The sequence below is a fragment of the Heptranchias perlo genome, chromosome 24 (assembly GCF_035084215.1).
Source record: "Heptranchias perlo isolate sHepPer1 chromosome 24, sHepPer1.hap1, whole genome shotgun sequence".
Lineage (NCBI taxonomy): Eukaryota > Metazoa > Chordata > Chondrichthyes > Hexanchiformes > Hexanchidae > Heptranchias > Heptranchias perlo.
Genome location: NC_090348.1, coordinates 36313700 through 36332115, shown reverse-complemented (window position 1 = coordinate 36332115; position 18416 = coordinate 36313700). Strand labels below are relative to the sequence as shown.

The 18416-nt window shown below is 44.2% G+C and overlaps 1 protein-coding gene across 3 annotated transcripts in view; it reads right to left on the bottom strand.

Moving 5' to 3' along the window:
- The window catches only part of pfkfb3 (6-phosphofructo-2-kinase/fructose-2,6-biphosphatase 3), an 80510-nt gene that overhangs the window by 46804 nt on the left and 15290 nt on the right, over window positions 1–18416 (bottom strand). Inside the window, exons 2-3 of one of the 3 annotated variants that reach the window (XM_068005097.1) lie at window positions 4785–4916; window positions 3741–3903 (exon numbers count right to left, since the gene is read on the bottom strand). The exons of 1 other annotated variant lie outside the window; for it this stretch is intronic. The gene's annotated coding sequence lies outside the window, so the exon portion shown is untranslated. The remainder of the gene's footprint in view (window positions 1–3740; window positions 3904–4784; window positions 4917–18416) is intronic. One more of the 3 variants, XM_068005098.1, reaches the window with a different exon arrangement.

Here is an 18416-nt window from a genome sequence, read left to right as displayed (position 1 = left end):
GAGTCAGTGTCTGGTTAAGTAAGTTCACTGTTTCTGTTTGTTTATTTATGGTTGAGTAACCAGGGAGAAGGCCAACACAGTCTATATTAGAGTGATGTGGAGATGCCGGTGATGGACTGGGGTTGACAATTGTAAACAATTTTACAACACCAAGTTATAGTCCAGCAATTTTATTTTAAATTCACAAGCTTTCGGAGGCTACCTCCTTCCTCAGGTGAACGATGTGGAAATGAAGTCCTCGAAATGAAGTCGCATTTATAATTCACAGAACAATGCTTGGTGATAACAGACAGTTTTTTCAACTGCCCGTTGCCAAGGCAATCAGTGTGCAGACAGACAGGTGTTACCTGCCAGGTCTCAGAATATACAAATCACCAAAAAAAACAACAAACAAAAAAAAAACAGAGATAGAGAGGTAGAAACATAGAAAAGACAGCAACTGACCCGTTATATTAAAAACAGATAACATTTGTTCGCTGGTGGGGTAACGTGTAGCGTGACATGAACCCAAGATCCCGGTTGAGGCCGTCCTCATGGGTGCGGAACTTGGCTATCAATTTCTGCTCGACGATTTTGCGTTGTCGTGTGTCTCGAAGGCCGCCTTGGAGTACGCTTACCCGAAGGTCGGTGGCTGAATGTCCTTGACTGCTGAAGTGTTCCCCGACTGGGAGGGAACCCTCCTGTTTGGCGATTGTTGCGCGGTGTCCGTTCATCCGTTGTCGCAGTGTCTGCATGGTCTCGCCAATGTACCATGCTCTGGGGCATCCTTTCCTGCAACGTATGAGGTAGACAACGTTGGCCGAGTCACAGGAGTATGAACCATGCACCTGGTGGGTGGTGTCCTCTCGTGTGATGGTGGTATCTGTGTCGATGATCTGGCATGTCTTGCAGAGGTTACCGCGGCAGGGTTGTGTGGTGTCGTGGACGCTGTTCTCTTGAAAGCTAGGTAATTTGCTGCGAACGATGGTCTGTTTGAGGTTGGGTGGCTGTTTAAAGGCGAGTAGTGGAGGTGTGGGGATGGCCATAGCGAGGTGTTTGTCCTCATTGATGACATGTTGAAGGCTGCGGAGAACATGGCGTAGTTTCTCCGCTCCGGGGAAGTACTGGACGACAAAGGGTACTCTGTTGGTTGCGTCCCGTGTTAGTCTCCTGAGGAGGTCTATGCGATTTTTTGCTGTGGCCCGTCGGAACTGTCGATCGATGAGTCGAGCGTCATATCCCGTTCTTACTAGGGCGTCTTTCAGCGTCTGTAGGTGTCCATCGCGTTCCTCCTCGTCTGAGCAGACCCTGTGTATTCGCAGGGCCTGTCCATAGGGGATGGCCTCTTTGACGTGGTTAGGGTGGAAGCTGGAAAAGTGGAGCATCGTGAGGTTGTCCGTGGGCTTGCGGTAGAGTGAGGTGCTGAGGTGCCCGTCTTTGATGGAGATTCGTGTGTCCAAGAAAGAAACTGATTCTGAGGAGTAGTCCATGGTGAGCTTGATGGTGGGATGGAACTTGTTGATGTTATCGTGTAGTCTCTTCAGTGATTCTTCGCCGTGGGTCCATAGAAAGAAAATGTCGTCGATGTATCTGGTGTATAGTGTTGGTTGGAGGTCTTGTGCAGTGAAGAGTAGTCAACACCCACAGGAAAATGTGAGGAGTGACATTAGTAATGAACAAGAGTATAATAGATTGCTAACCCCAAGAGAGAAGGTAGTGAGATACACCTAAGAACATAAAATTCAGCTTCCTAGGCCAGTTCCTGCAAACCATGCTTTTTTCCACTTTCCTTTTCATTAGATGATTGTTATTGTATCATTTTGCTTCACACTTGTAGGCCAGCATCCAGCTGTTGTCCTCTAGAATCTGCTGCCCAACACCAGAATTTGTCCTTTTTAAGCAGTAGTTAAAATCTCAGGATATTTTCCAAGTTTTACTAAAACAGATGCAGCAAATTTCTGGAGGGCGTGCCTATCATGACAAATGAGGTATTCACTGTACAATAGGCAGGTTGGTGCCTGGTGATTGGAGCCCTTTCAACATCTTGAAGTTCTCTCTGGTTAAGGGAGATCACTACTAGCTTGTGCTATAAGAGGGCAGTGGAATCCTATCATTTAGTCTCCAGACCCTGACATTTTCTATCTCTGGGTTTTGGTGAGGCTGAAATTCTGAACGTACAAGTGCATGCACATACACAGGCCTTCATATCATGCTGTGCAATATTATTAATGCATTCATATGAAATTGGTTCACCCTCTATTTTTTATTAAAATTGATGACGAATTTCAAATAAGTGTGTTTATGCAATGTTATTAATATTACACAGGGTGATTTCAAAGTTATATGGGATAATTTTCCACTGATTTGCACCCAGGGAATGCTTGTTTTTTTATTCATTCAGAGAATGTGGGCGTCGCTGGCAAGGTCAGCATTTATTGCCTATCCCTAATTGCCCTTGAGAAGGTGGTGGTGAGCCGCCTTCTTGAACCGCTGCAGTCCATGTGGTGAACTACTCCCACAGTGCTGTTAGGTAGGGAGTTCCAGAATTTTGACCCAGCGGCGATGAAGGAATGATGATATATTTCCAAGTCAGGATGGTATGTGACTTGAAGGGGAACATGCAGGTGGTGGTGTTCCCATGATCCTGCAGCCCTTGTACTTCTAGGTGGTAGAGGTCACTGGTTTGGGAGGTGCTGTCGAAAAAGCCTTGGTGAGTTGCTGCAGTGCATCCTGTAGATGGTACACACTGCAGTCACGGTGCACTGGTGGTGGAGGGAGTGATTGTTTGAAGTGGTAGATGGGGTGCCAATCAAGCGGGCTGCTTTGTCCTGGATGGTGTTGAGCTTCTTGAGTGTTACTGGAGCTGCACTCATCCAGGCAAGTGGAGAGTATTCCATCACACTTCTGACTTGTGCCTTGTAGATGGTGGAGAGGCTCTGGGGAGTCAGGAGGTGAGTCACTTGCCACAGAATACCCAGCCTCTGACCCACTCTTGTAGCCACAGTATTTATATGGCTGGTCCAGTTAAGTTTCTGGTCAATGGTGACCCCCAGGATGTTGATGATGAGGGATTCGGCGATGGTAATGCCATTGAATGTCAAGGGGAGGTGGTTAGACTCTCTCTTGTTGGATATGGTCATTGCCTGGCACTTGTCTGGTGCAAATGTTACTTGCTGTTCTATGGGCACAAAGCAGAGGGGAAAAAAAAGGCAGAGACCCACCTATTTTACTTCGCCTGGGGATTTCTGGCAGTTACCCTGGGAGGTGGGGGATGGAGAATTTGTGCCTGAAGCAATCAAAAGCATGCTAATTCCATGGTAGTGAAGCATATGTGATGTCACCACCCACTTGTTGAAGGCCCAAATGGAGCAGCACCATTGAGCCTTACTCCTTGTATCCAGTCTGTTCAAATCCTGGAGGTCCAAAACAGGTAGGCTTTTTTCTCCCTATAGGGACTGAAAAGGATCTTCTGGGCAGAAGCCAGTGGCCATTACTTCTCAGGCCTGCAGCAGCGAACGTCTTTCCTCACTGCTTATAGGCGCAAAGCTCTGCCCAGGTGTAAGCCTGCCCCAGGTAAATGTCGGGCTTAGGGCAATAGCCTGAGCCTGGAAATATAGGCAGGTTCAGGTCAAGTCATGTTGGAACTTTAAATAGCAAACAGCAGAAATCTCTCTCCCTCCCCTATCCCTTGCAATCTCATAGTGTTCTTATCTTTAGCCCCTAAGTATGAGATTCACTTTAGGGGCTCCAAATTTACTCACCATTACTACAGCATCCTTGGCACTGGAATGATGTGAAGACATCTTCAGTTCTCCAAATTGGAATGGGACCCACTTATACCAGGTTTCCACCTCAGAATGGAGTGGCTCATTTCTGGTTGGGCCTGGGGCCTCCTTATGATCCACTGATCGATTCTGCAGTTACCTAATTCATAAGAAATGAGACATTTTTGTTGCCAGCTTCAGCTGATACTAGCGGAAGGGTGTCTAGTTTGTGGTTTGTAGCCTGTGGCCTATAGAAGCTTTAATGTGATTTCTGGATTTTGAAGTGATACTTTGGAGCAGTTCGTTGTTTTTCAGTGCACGTGTACAGAGGAGGCCTTGCCTCTAACAGCCTGAGGGCCTGACATACCACTGGGAAATTTTCACCCTCGCCTCAAAGTTAAAAGGTTCTGAGTCAGCAATGTGGAATTCACGTGGGCACTCCTTGCTTAATATCATAATAGAGGCGGAGGAGGAATAAGGGATTGAGGAGAGTGAAGCAGCATCTAAGAAATATGCAATTCACAAAATACTATGCCCCCACAAAGAGTGCATAGGCCAAGCAGATCTCATGAAGATTGCAGTGAGGACCTCTGCATGAGAAAAGTACAGTTCACAAAAGAGGCTATAGGAGAGTTGGGCCAGCTTCTGCGAGAAGACCTGTAGCCAAGTTCATCTGCTGAAACAGCGCTTCCTGAGCTGTGAAAGTAACCACCTGTTTCTACTCTACTGCCACTTTTCAAGCAGCCGCATGGGACCTTTATAATATGACCCAGGTCACTGACACCATAAGGGTCTTGAGGGGTTAGCTTTGCAGCCTGGACAGGTCAGGAGGGGGACTGCAATATGCTCCCAAACAGGTTTCCTGCATTGTGATAGTTTGCTGTGCCTTGCTCAACTTTATCATTCAGATACGTCTCGACATGGAGATCCCAGGGCAAGTGGTCCCAGCTGTTTTAGAAGGAAGGAAGCATGGAATGGAGGATTGCTCAGTGCTGGCTGCAAGGAGGATCTGAATGCAAATAATTAATAATGTATTCTCACCTTTTTAATTCTCTCTCCGTCACCGCTCTCATTACTCCATTTCTTCCCACCTTCAGATCAAGCCGAACCCTTCAATGCAGAATACAGCTTAGAACCTCACTGCACATCAGATTTCTTTGCTCCTATCAAACCCTGCAAGATATTATAAGCTCCATGAATAACTGACCAGTAAATAACTGCACCTTTTCTTTGATTACATCAATTTTATATGTGAACAGGAGACATCCTACTCCATCTTCACACATGCTTCCCTTGGGCATCTAAATGCATTTATCTTTCACCTATTCTTGTGCTTTTGCTAGGTACAACCTGAGGGCCAGTACTGTGCGAGCTGGTTGGCTGCTCTTGTGGTACAAAAGGCTCATGGCACCGAGGTGGCCCTCCTTTCATGACAGCTTTGTCCTGCGAAAGACCTGCAGTGGGCTGCACCTCGAGCATCTGTCTGAACAGCCTGGCCTCGTCTGCAACATGCCACTTGCATGGAGTTCTGAGCAGATAAGCTATATGCCTGGAAGGTGCTGCTGTCCCAAGAAACAGCAGGTCAATGCCAGCCGTCGTAATTCTACTAGGCCGGGGATCTGTGTGTCCGCTGATCAGAGGGATGGTGAGTCTAATTGTTGCTATCAGATCCTGAAAGCCCTGTAAGATAACAGCCTGTGTCACAGCCCCAAGTGTCTGAAAGCTAGAACGCACGGTTTTGTCTAATCTGGCTCTTCCTTCCTCCAGGGCTGCAGTCTGAGCTTCCATTGTGAAGAGGCACTTCTGAGATGGAGGAATGTCTCCAGTTCCAACAAAACTACCACGTGCTCCACTGATGCCTGCAATGAGGAATAAGCTTCCCTGATGTTACCGTAATTGAGGGCTTTAGAGTCCAGAATCACACCTATCGATTGCCGCACATCCTCACAGACTGACCTCAGAGCCTGCACATAGGTGTGAGGTTCCTCAAACATCTTTCCTTTCAGATGACTCCCTTGGCAAGAGCAGCTGTCTCCGCCACCTCTGCTGAGAAGGTGCCACATGCTCACCCAGTCCTCACTCCTCCGGCTCCTTTATGCTCTGTGAATCACCCAGTGCCACATCTTCATTTACACTATCTAATTCTCCACCCCCACAACACCCAGGGTGAAAGTATCTGAACTGGTGCGTGGAAATGTGTAAGCAAGTGATGCAGGGGGTTGGGGCAGAAGAACATGGGACGGAATATTGCTCCAGGGACTCTCGGGTGAGCTGGTCCTCATCACCCTCATTACCATCATCATGAAGGAGGAACACAGGGCAGGAAGACTTGTACTCCTAGTGAAAATGGATCGGTGTGTTGGTGCCCGAGAGAAAAGGGACCATGGCGGTTCTCTTAGCTTGCCTGCCGTTGAATTTTATCTTGCACTGATCCGCTATTCTGGGGGTGACAGCAGTGGCACTCGGTATCACTGCCACCTCCACATGGCTCGCAAGACATTGGTTTGAGGCTTCTGCCCTTGAGCGCCCAGCAGTCTATTTCTTTTTTGCTGCATGAGGGAGAAGGGAATAGAAGGATATATTGACAGGGTGAGATGAAGAAGGGTGGGAGGAAGCTCACGCAGAGCATATTCACCATCATGGACCTGTTGGGCCGAATGCCCTGTTTCTGTGCTGTACATTCTTTGTAATTCGAGAAGGGTCTGAAAGTCAGAATCATTGAAGCTTGGTGCTCTTTTCTGCCTCCTTCCAGGGCACTGCTCTCTCTGGGTCCCTCTCACTTCTCCTCCAGTTGAAGCAGTGTTGCCAATCTTCCAGGATTGTCCTGGAGTCTCCAAGAATTAAAGATTAATCTCAGGGACACTGCTGCGAGCAGCTCGAGAGAGAGAGAGATACCATAGGGGCATTTTTAAAAAATGATGTTTTTTTTCATTTTCTTTGAACATTTTCGTTTATTAGTTCTAAAAGTATTGGAAATGGGAAAAAGTCTGTTTGACTGGGCGGGACAATTGGAGGCAGCAGGTCATGTGATGAAACCTCCAGGAATACGTCCAACCAGTGTTGAAGTCATTCTTATAAAATTGTAGAAAATTTCCGGTGAGGCAAGCTGATAGTCACCCCACTCCGATAATTCCATTCTGGTCACCTGAAGCCCTTAGTGATGAGTGCGGGCTATTCTTTTTGGTATAATTTCTATCCCTCATTCACTTGTCCCAAGCCTCTACTTTGCAATCCTGCAACTGGCTGCAAGAGGTGCAAGAGAGCAGCCTGACGCGCTTCTCCTGTAAGTGAGAGCTTGGGCGGATAATGTTCAACTTCATCACCTGATTTCAATGGGATGAAAATCAGATGAGTTCTATAATGGGCGTGTGATTCACTCCACATCACCACCACCCAGGTGGTGAAGTTCAAAATTACCCCCTGTGTGTCCTACATAAAAAGGTCCTGCAGCTGCATACTGTTAGTTGTGTTTATAAGTATTTCTCAGGCAGAAAGGTTTTGCAGTTACGTATTGTCTGGGTCACATATGGGCACATCTCACCAAACGTTCCTGCAGCTGTACACAAATTAATATTCAACAGAGTTTCCAATCAGAATTGTTTTCCTTTCTCTCACTATTAAGCCTCCTACATTATTTAATGGATCGCTGCCATTTAAAGTGGAGAAGCGAGTTTATGATAGGTCACATTGTCATGTGGTGATCAGAACTATGCTGTACAAGAACCAACAATGAAAGGATTCTGAGGTAATTATAATTACAACCCGCCCTTGGAGATCAGCTTGTAGTAATATAATAATGAATGGCAGGCCTATAGTGCAGGAAAATACAGGTCCTGCATTACACTCAACGTCAGATCTGCTTAACAACATACCATGAACTCTTAAAAAATCATTGTGTGTAGCACTTTGAGCTATGTTAGCATATAAATCTGTAAACCTTTACCCACTGAACCGGCTCAGCCTACACTATACACATGCTTTTATATCCTGTCATAAGGTATATTTAAATTAGGACTTAAAATGCAAGAATGTATTCAAGTGTGTGCCTCCTGACCAACGAACTTCATCACTTAACGTTTAATGAATAATACATTGTGTACTTAGGTCTCAGAATTAGCATAAATCTTTGAAGCTGGCAGGGCAAGTTGATAAGGTAGTTAAGAAAGTGTATGGGATACTTGCCTTTGTAAATAGGGGCATTGAGTATGAAAACAAGGAAGCTATGCTAAACTATTACAAATCACTGGTTAGGCCTCAGCTGGAGTACTGTGTACAATTCTGGGCACCATACTTTATGAAGGATGCAAAGGCTAGGGATGAGGGACTTGAGTTCTGTGGAGAGATTGGAGAAGCTGGGATTGTTCTCCTTAGAGCAGAGAAGGTTAAAGGGAGACCTAATAGAGGTACTCAAAATTATGAGGGGTTTTGATTGAGGAAGTAGGGAGAAACTGTTTCCTTTGGCAAGTGGGTCAGTAACCAGAGATCATAGATTTAAAATAATTGATAAAAGAATTAGAGAGGAAATAAGGAGAAATGTTTTCACACAGTGGGTTGTTAAGATCTGGAATGCACTACCTGAAAGGACGGTGGAATCAGATTCCATTGGAACTTTCAAAAGGCAACTGGACATGTACTTGAAGAGGACTAATTTGCAGGGCTGTGGGGGAAAAAGCTGGGGCGTGGGACTTAATTGGACAGCTCTTTCAAAGAGCCGGCACAAGCCCGCTGGACTGAATGGCCTCCTTCTGTGCTATAAGATTTTATATGGTACAGGTTATTTCATCAGATTACTGCTGCAAAGTCTATGACCATGCACGGGACTACAGTAGTATTTCAGCACCAACTGGAAATATCAGCAACACTCAATATTTCCTCCCTCCAGAAGTGCCTGATAGAAAACAGTTGTGTAAATTATTAAAAAGATAGCTAAAATGTCAAAAAGTAAACAGATGGAGAATTGTACTCTAAAGAAAGGCTTGCATTTGTTTTATTTGTTCTCTGCATTTGGACGACGCTGGCAAGGCCGCATTTATTGCCCATCCTTACTTGGCCTGGGAAAGTGGTGGTGAGCCGCCATCCTGACCCACTGCGGACCTGGTGGCAACACTGCTCCCATGATGATGTTAGGCAGGGAGTTCCAGGATTTTAACCCAATGGTGATGAAAGATTGATATTTTGGGGACAGTTTTAACCCCCCCCGCAAATATCGGAGCCTTTATGTCCACATCAAGATGGTGTGCGACTTGTGGGGGGAATGTGGAGGTGATGGTGTTCCCATGACATTGCTACTCTTATACATGATGCCTTATCACGTCTCTCAGAAACTTTTCAAAGTACTTCACATACAGTAAATTACTTTGATGTACAGTGACTGTTGTTATGTAGGTAAATGCAGCAGCCATTCTGTGCATATCAAAATCATGCAAACAACGAGATGACCGACCAGTTAATCTGTCCAACGCAGCCAGCTTTTTTTGATCAACCAGGGTGTGACGCACACGGAAGCCCATCACCATGCTTAAGAGTTTGCAAACCAATTTACTTAAGTACAGTTTCCATTTGCCCAATATAAAGTGCACAATCCAACTTTGTAGAGACATGCTACACTTACCTAAGCCCTGAGAATTTAAGAACATGTTGGCAAAAGACAAGGACTTAGGGAACCCCCCCACCAACACCGCGCACCCCTCCACCCCCCTATCCCGTGTGGATAGGCAGACTGCTGAAGTCAACAGGCTAAATCACAGATCACAAAGCCCTGGAAAATACGACAAGCCAGTCCATTCCGCCCTACTGTAGTAGTGGCATTGTTATGGTTAAAACAGATTGATAAGTATGAATGCTAAATTCTTATTGTTCCTTTCAGTCCATTAAGACCTTGCTGCACAAGAACTAGAGAGACTGCATCTGCCAAGCACAGTAACAAAGAGTAGCATTTTTTACTCTGAGGACGCCAAGTACCCGAGTGTAAAAACATTATTGCAGCTGCCAACTCTTGTAGGTAATTTAATCCCTCCTGGCCCTGAATTGAATCAAGACAGCTCTGATTATTAAGGCATGGGAATCGTAGTATGTTCAGAGCATCCTGACCTCAACTCAGTACCATCTTCAGGGCCATAAGTTCCAATGAGCCTGGCCTGGTGGCCCACTCATCGAATCCTACTCAGCCTGATGAGTTACTGCTGTTGCTAATGATACAACAATTACTCTGTCCTCATTTTATGTAAATACCATTCAGACTTTAAATTAGACATAGAGAAGATATTTCCACTTGTGAGGGAGACCAAAACTAGGGGCCATAACTATAAGATTGTCACCAATAAATCCAGTAGGGAATTCAGGAGAAACTTCTTTACCCAGAGAGTAGTTAGAATGTGGAACTCGCTACCACAAAGAGTGGTTGAGGCGAACAGCATTTAAGGGGAAGCTAGATAAACACGAGGGAGAAAGGAATAGAAGGATATGGTAACAGGGTTCGATGAAGTAGGGTGGGAGGAGGCTCGTGTGGAGCATAAACACTGGCAAAGGTGAAAGGATTAAAGCCCTTTTGTTGCCAATTGTATTTCAGAGTGGCTGGTTAATCTAAAGGACTTACACTTGAGACCTAAAATAGAACACAATGGATACACCCCCTAATGGCCTAGGAGGTTAAAGACACTGTCCAGTGCAGCACTAAACTGTACAAACTGGAAATTCCCAGGTGCGGTTATCAGTCTAGTCTGAGTTAGGTGATTTCAGTGAGGCAACAATCGGAGTCCTACAATTGGCCTCTGTATCACTCGAGCAGGAAGTGATCAGCCTGGATTCCCACTCCTTCATTGCTATCTACCAGCCCCTCCTGGAAAATGGTGGATGTTGCGTGAAAACCTTGGGCTGTGAGACCCTCCATTGTCCAAATGCCCATCAACACTTTCTCTCTGGACTCATCTATGAAGTGTGGCCACTTGGGCAAAGTAGGTAAGGTGTTCTACTGAATCCATGGTGGGGGGTTTAACCCTAAACAATAGGTGTTAACCGGGCGGGTGTGCTTTTATTTCCTGTTTATTTAGGCTGCAGTGCTGCTCTGAGGCTAGTCGTAACAGAGTGTAAAGCACAGCTGGCAAAACTCATGTTATACTGCAGGCTGCCCCTGACTGTGAATTGCATCCTACTCACCAGGAGAGAGATTCACTCCCCGGATGATCAGTTTCTGCTTTACAACCCTCCAAGAACACTGCTTTCACCCAATTCTGGCCTCTTGTGCATCTCCCACTTCCTTCACCCACCATTGGCGGCCTAGCCTGCAGCTACTTAGGCCTTAAGCTCTGGTGTTGCCTCCCTAAACCTCTCCGCCTCTCTACCTCTCTCTCTCCTCCTTTAAGACACTCCTTAGAACCTGCCTCCTGTCCTAATATCTCCGTATGTGGCTCAGTGTCAAATTTTGTCTGGTAACGCTCCTGTGAAGCGCCTTGGGACGTTTTACTACATTAAAGGAGCGATATAAATGCAAGTTGTTGTTGTTGCTTTGGGAGTGGGGCAGGAGTGCCTGCGTTTTCAAGATATTAATCAGCCTACAGTAAGTTTATAGAGCGCTCAGGAGGTCAACAAACTACTTGAGCACTTTTTAAATCTGTCTTCACACCGCACTGGAGTTATACTCTACATAGTGTCAAGCCCAAGCTGTGCGAGAACTCCTCCTGAAGGGGGTCTCACACTTGCTTGGGTTTAGTTCAAAGCAGAGTCCGATCAGAACCAGGCTCCAGAACCATATTGACACTTTCATGTTGGTGCACAGCCAAAATCACTTCAATGCGAAAATGGCAGTATAGCTGCAGTCTTAGCTTGTGTGGCAGGTAGAATGGAGCTACTACAGCGATCAATGCACTGGAAGGGTTACGTTCTATTGCCTTCCATTGTTCCTGGCACGGAACCTACCCAGGACACAGGTCTTCATCAGTGATGAGTGCAGAATTTGCCACAACTTTGGCCGTCAGAAGTTGGATTCAGAAAATATGAAAAGCACTCTGATTACCAAACAGTAACGCAACAATATTGCTAATGAGTCATGATGGGAAGTAATAATTTGAAAAGAGGAAATTGGACCCAAATGGTATATAGAACATATAAAATAGCAACGCAGCTGATAAGTTAGGAAGGTCTAATCTCTTGTGAGCGATGAAGTCACGTGATGTGAGTTGTGACCGTGTCGTCATGAGTGGAGTAAATTGGTTTATCTCCGTAGTGCGTCTCCTGGGCAGAATTTTGTTTAAAATAAAGTATTTCATTTAAATTCAAGTTAAATTAGTTTCAAGAAAGAATATCACAAGTGTGGGACAGTTATTATTATTCCACAGGAGCTGCCTGTTATCTCTCTATCTTTCTCGCCAAATGGAATTGGCCTTTTGGAGGAGGGGGTGGAGTTAAAAAAAATAATCAAAGTTGCACTTGGTTGTCACATGCACCATTCCATAAACTGCTAATCACTCGTTTGATGTGCATTAAATGGGAATTAAATTAGTTGGGCTGTCTGTAGCCCATAACTTTACTCTGTGTGCCTTCTAGAAGCTTGGCTACATTAGTGTGAAATACAACATGTGTTTCACACGCATGTATTTCAGGAGGCAAAAGCAATGACTGCAGAGTCATTTTTTGCGCAATGACCTCACAAAATGTGGCATGCATCACCTGCACACCGACAACATGCTTAACAATGTGAATATACTGAACGTGTCCTGAACTCCAGGAGCAGCTAGTTAGCTCCTCTCAACAATAAGCACTCAGCATCACCATAACCTGAAGCAGGCTTTGGCCCAGACAAACACAGAGTCCAGAGGCACTATTCCTTATTTAGAAGAGGAAGGACAGGTTGAGTCACTGCGGCCAATCTTTATTTCCTGGCACTGTCCGTGTGCAATTAGTGGGGAGCACACTGACGATGCCCTCTGCTATGCCAACTTCTTCAGCCCCTGCCTCCTGATTTCCTGTCAAGGCTAATTACAAAGAAACAGGAACACACACAAGAAGCACTCTTAGGTCCAGCAAAACAACCCAGAGGAAGTTCAGGTAAAAGCAGCAGCATTTACAGAGGTAGGAACAATGGAAAAAAAACTTTTAACGTGACAGTTTACGGGAGACGCATTTTTATTTTGAAAGCTTCTGGGTATGTCTTTAAAACCCATTCACGACTGCCACAAGTTGTAAATGCTTGTCGGTGGCCTTCATCTTTATTTAAATGTGCCATTTAAAGGCTACAGTTGGAATACTGAACACAGTTCTGGGCAACCTATTACAGGAAAGATATTAGAGCTTTGGAAAGGGCACCGTGATATTTCATTAGAATGGTGCCAGGAATGAAAAGATTTGCTAAATTGTTTCCACTGGTTGGCTAATTGATAACAAGAGGATGTATATTCAGAATTATCACTAGGACAATAAAGGGGGAAGTTAGAATTTTTTTCACACAGAGGGCCATTAGAACAAGGAATATTTACCACAAAATGTTATTGAGGTAGAGATTGTAATGTAATTTAAAAGTAAATTAGGTAAGTACTTGAAAAGGAGGGAAAAGGATATGTGGAAAGAGCAGGTAAATGGGATAAGAGGAACGATAATTGAAGTTTGTTGATGATACCAAATTACGGAACATGACAAACTGTGAGGAAGATTACGGAAGATTGCAGGATGACACAGATAAGTTGGAGAAGTAAGTAGATAGGTGGCCGATGCAGTCCATTGCAAACATATGAAGTAGTCACTTTGGAAAAAAAGACAGTGAAAGAGTAGATAGCTCCAGTCAAAGAGCTAGAACTGGTACAAGGTGCAATGGGCTGAGTGGCCTCCTTCTAAGTTGTCATTTCTGTGATCCTACATCCCAGCATGAATGGCTGCCTCCAGGCCAGCAGAGATAAGTGAAGAAAATAATGAAACTGAAGACAAGGGCACACATTTTTTCCTTGGACTCTCGTGCCCTTGTTACGAGTCTTCCCTTATTTTCATTGATTCTTTGCCTTACAGCTCATTTTTCTTCTTTGAGATATGTGAATTCCCATGGATATGAAAATTAAGAAAAAAAGTCAAAGTTAACAGCCAATATATTAATGCCTTTTCATCCTAGCTTCAACAGTGAAAGCAGCAAAAGGGCCAGCTGATGTCTCACCTTGTTGGGAAAGGATTCATCTAACTATAGAGGCTCCACTTATAAGTCAGATCTGGTCTCTGGCCAATTTGTGGTGGTTTGATTTCTGTTCCAGCAGACAAATATTTTAATGATTGTACATTGGTACAGTGTGTGCTGCACTCCAGGCATTAATAGGCTATGAGTAATAAAAGTGATCATTTTCAAAGCACTTGTTGCTTCATTTTTGTACTACCATTATAAATTTCTATTCATTTAGGAAGGTAAAGATTAAAAGGTCAAATCACAAGATATCTTTTTTGTCCTTAAGTTATTGAGTTTCTTGAGTGTGTTATACTGCCCTAATATCTCCTTGTGTGGCTCGGTGTGCTCCTGTGAAGCACCTTGGGACGTTTCACTACGTTAAAGGTGCTATATAAATGCAAACTGTTGTTGTTATTGGATTACTAAATGTAGTACAGCAGCATCGTGTATCTAACTAGTACACCGAGCCTTTTACTCAAAATAAAACTGCTGGGGGAAAAAACACAATCTCAAAAAGGTAACCCCCCTTTTATTCACTAACAGTAACTGAAACAAAGCAGGCTTTTATAATCATTGGTGCAAAGATTAATAAAAAGATGGTAGTATTCCCAGTGAGGTATTTGCTCAGTATTCTCAGGTGGTAGATCTTGACAATGTGCTGCTGGAATGTGCGTTAGAAAAGCTCAGTTGTTGTTCTATTCAGTTTGTTCTTTTTACAAGAGGTTAAACCAAGATCCCATTTGCCTATCCTGGGAAAAAAATTCCCATTGTAGTGGGTTGAAGGAAAAATGTCAGAATGTTTTGAAATGGGGGACAGGAATTTGTCCAGGCTACATCTTGCCACCTATCTTGTCCAGTTTTGTCATGGGCCATTCAGGAAGTACAGCCAAAACTTATTTCCATCTCTGCAACATCGTCCACTTCATCCACCATTGAAACCTTCATCCATGCCTTTGTCACTTCCAGGCTTGAATTTTCCAATGCTCTCTTATCCACTCTCTCAAGCTCCATCCCTGATAAAGTCCGGATTGTCCAAAACTCTACCACCCATCTCCTATCGCACACATAGGTTCACGTGATGATAACAACTTGCATTTATATAGCGCCTTTAATATAGTAAGAGAAGTAATTCAGATATCAAGCAATCTAACTAGAGGTGACCACAGGCAGAATCAAAGAGATAGGTTTTGAGTAGACTTTTGAAGGTGTGGAGAGAGAGGATAGCAAGAGGGAGGGGTTTAGGGAGAGAGGTGTAGGGAGAAGATGACTGGAGGTTCTTCCGTCAAAGTTGTAACAGCAGAGGGGAGATGCAAGGAAGTCAGAGTGGAGGGTGCATGCTGGTACACAGGACTGAGAAGGTAGGGCGGGATGAAGCCACGGAGCTACTTGTAAACAAGGAAAAGGATTTTAAATTCAATACATTGAGGACAGGGAGCCACTGGATGTTGGCAAGGAGAGGCGCGATAGACAAGACATTGTCATCCAGGATCTGATAAAGGGCCTCGAATATGCATGTGATACTGCCATTCACACTGAGTCCTTAGTTATTGTCCTCATGAGAAGCTGGGTGTTTAACAAAAGAGGTGGGACTCCACATCAGCTTCCTTAAAACCATGATTATACTGTGAGGTAAAGTACAGAAGGATGAGGATTACTGAAGAAAATGGCACTGATGGTAAGGAGGTGGAAGTGGTGAACAAGTTGAGACGTTTGGAAAACTGTACACCCACTGAAGAAGGAAAGCCAGGAAAAGGTGAAGGGAAACAGTGCTCTTATTGGAAGTATTTTTTTATATGACTAGGAAAGCCAATCTGAAGGAAGAGAGACAAATCATGGATTGCAAAAAGAAAACCACACTCTATTGAACGTACAGCACAGGGCTTTAAAGCTAGCCCATAGAGTTTTAGCTAACAATCAGAATCCCAGGGTCCACTTGTAATACAGTTGTTGACATCTGTAGAAATTTTGTCCATGTAAATGGAGACATTCATAGTTTGTATACACGTGATATAATTTTTGGGCTAATCCTTTGCATCCATTGTTTGTATCATAATTAATTTTCTTCCTTCTTCATGCTTTTTTCTCTTACCTGAATTGGTGTGCAATAGTAAGCTGCATGGACCATTTATTTACATACAGAATAAGGAATATCAAGCCCTTTTGGTGACCACTCTGAAAATGCTCACTGTGGGCAAACTTAATATGTAAAAGAGGGTCTGCGCCCAAGTAATATCTGTGCAGTGCAGTGCGGACGTCGGTCGATGGAACAGAAGACTGGCCATTGATTCCTGACTCAAAAGGTTGGAGCTTCACATTACAGCACCTGGCTCCTTCACACAATTCGAGGCCGTTTTGAAATTCCAGAGGGTTTAAAGGGCAAATGTTTTTGTCAGGAGGGGGGAGGGCGGAGAAGAATGGAATAGCTCAAGCCATTTTCACATCAGGCGTAACAAAGTGACGCAAATTGTATATCACGTCAAAATTTTACAAACAGGAAGGCTTGGTGCATACTTTTTGAAGCAGGTGGGGCAAACTTTGGAGAGGATTATGTAATCCATTAAATTGCACAAGAAAGGATGTAACTCTATGTGACCTTTGATTAGAAGTCGAGTTTCTGAGAGTCTCAGAAAAATGTCATATTGTAACTCCATATGACTATTAAATACATACTGAACGTTGAGACTCTCTAGAATTCACATATTTTCAACATAAAGCAAGACATAAAAAGTGTATTCAGAACAGTTCTAATTAGTTTTTATAAAAATTGGTGGAATGCAATGAATGGTTTGGATTATTTTCTATTTTGAAACTTATAACTGCTGTTTCAATCTCTACAGCTCAGTAACAAAATGAACCATTGCGCATAAGGGGAGCTAATACATATCAGTGTGTTGTGCTGAATTAGTGTTATCAACAGCAATATAAATCTAAGGTTCAAATTCTAAGCCCCCAGTCCGACTGAATTTTGACAGCCAAACTATTTTTGTTCTATACTGAATCTGCTCTCCCGTGTGTCCTACATGGCTTCATGTTGGTCGCAACCTGAGAAGAGGATTTGGGGAGTTAAAGCTGTCACACAATGAATGGAAAAGGCAGGGACTCCACAGTTCTATACTGGCACTTGTTCTATACATAGAAGTTAAATGTATAGAACAGGGAAAAAGGAGTAAATCACACTATAAGAAGCTGTTCCCTCAATTTTACAGAGAGCTGCCATTATCTGTAATTATGGGTTGGTTCAAATGTCACGCACAGGGAGAATTTCTTTCTTTCTGATTTTCTTCCCTTTGCTTCTTTCATTCCACGACAGTGCTATTCCATGCTGGGGTTTAGTTATGCCGGTGGCTGGCAGTCTTCAGTCACCTCAGCCGAAGGGGAGAATCGTCATATGAGTGGTGTCAAACTATTCAATCATGGGGAAATCACATTCTAGCACAATGCTGACCTCATCCAGTGTTCATCCACATGTACTTTCCAGTAGTCATTGGATAGCGAATAGAAGGAGGAACCCTGGCTGAATTTTTCCTTCCCTAGTTCTAGTGGTGTTGAGGCCAACTGTACCTCTCCAGCTAAGACCAGCTAACTAAACACAAACCTAGGACCTCCTTGGTCTGAATAGCTCAGTGCATTTACACAGTGAAGCAAAAAGGGAATTAAAAGGAGACTCATTATTACATGTTTAGATGTCAGCCTTGGCACAGTGGTAGCACTCTCGCCTATGAATCTGAAGGTTGTGGGTTTAAGTCCCCATCCAGAGACTTGAGTCCATAATCTAGGCTGACACTTCAATGCAGCACCGAGGGAGTGCTGCACTGTCGGAGATGCCATCTTTCGGTTAAACTGAAGCCCCCTCTGCCCTCTCAGATGGACATAAAAGATCCCATGGCACTATTCAAAGAAGAGCAGGGGAGTTCTCCCGGTGTCCTTTTAAATATTTACCCCTCAACCGATATCACAAAAAACAGATTATCTGGTCATTGCGGTATGTGGGACCTTCTGCGCAAATTCACTGCTGCGTTTCCTACATTACAACAGTATTTCATCGTCCGTAAAGCGCTTTGGGACATCTTGAGATCGTAAAATACGAGTTCTTCCTTTCTTGGATTTGAAAAATATATCATATTATAAGGAGACAACACAATGAGTAACTTACACCATGTCCAGCAATTCATGCACACAGCTTTAGAGGTCAGGCATGTAACGTTTTAAACAAAGGAGACAAAGTATTTGTCTGGTTTGCCCAATTGGGTCTGCTCTGCTCAGGTGCGAATGCAATCTAGCCAGCGGGTGCCACCAAAAAGGTACGGACATGTTTTTAAATTCACATGGAGCCAGTAGAAGCAGGAGTGCTCCTCCTAGCCCCACAGCACCCATGACAACTGATACCGGCTCGCAATTGCCCCCACTTCCCGCTGTCTTTTCCCCCCCCACCCTCCCAGCACTTACTTCAATGCCGCTGGTAGCACAGCAAATGGCCCAAAATTCATTTTCTGAAATGGCCGAGCTGCCGGCAGCAGTGAGTCAGGTGCTGGCAG